We start from the raw sequence: 998 nt of genomic DNA on the forward strand, positions 1-998 counted from the left end.
CAAGAACCCCATCGAAAACCTCTGGGCCATACTCGACGGGCAAGTCAAGAAACAACCAAAAAACCAACTTCGAAGAGCAATCTACTCCAAGTTTTGAAGCACGAGTGGGCGAAAATCCCACAATCTAAAATTGACGAGATGATTCTCACGATGCACCAAAGGATCAATGAACTCCACGAAGCGAAAGGAAGATCTACTAGATATTAATTAAATTATAAATATATCAGTTCGTGTGAATATGACCGAAAATTTTCATTTTTTCTGAAAAGGTGGTGTCTATTTACTTGTGACCACGCTGTTATATCCGATCAGTGTGACGCCAAACATTCTGCAGCTTTGGTTAACTAACTTTGTTTTTGTTTGTAATTAAGCACAAAGCTATACAATGGGCTATATGTACTCTGCCCACCACGGATATCGAAAACCGGTTTCTAGCGTTGCAAGTCCGAAGACATATTACTGTTCCACTAGGGGTGGTTAACTAATTACAAAACGTATTTTCAGTGCAAAATATTTTTAGACAGTCAATTTCATAAAAATGTCGGCCTATCAGTTGTTATTTCTTGAAACCTATTTTTATTCAGTTTAATGCTCAAACTTTGATTTATCCCTGTAGGTACAAAAAAAATGCTTTGTGTCCTTGATCGGAGACATTTTACATAACTTGTAGCCTCCTCCTGAGAACGAAGGTCAGGTCTTGCGCAACAGTTGTTTGTTTGGGCGAATTCCAAAACTCAACGATACTGATCAGCATTTCAATTACCAGGACACCACGGTTAGTTCAACGCGGGCTGTAAATCTGGAACTCTTTATTGACTTTCTTGGCATTTCCAAGGAATTTGCACAATGTTGGAAGATAAATATAATAATATAAAATCACTGTAAGAACACAATAATGAAATAGAAACAAATTTATTTTATCTAACTAAGGTTCGAATAACTGCTCTTCCTCAAGTTTTGTTTGTTTGTTTTGGAATTTTGCGCAAAGCTACACGAGG

Source organism: Limulus polyphemus, unplaced genomic scaffold (assembly GCF_000517525.1).
Source record: "Limulus polyphemus unplaced genomic scaffold, Limulus_polyphemus-2.1.2 Scaffold1148, whole genome shotgun sequence".
Taxonomy (NCBI): domain Eukaryota; kingdom Metazoa; phylum Arthropoda; class Merostomata; order Xiphosura; family Limulidae; genus Limulus; species Limulus polyphemus.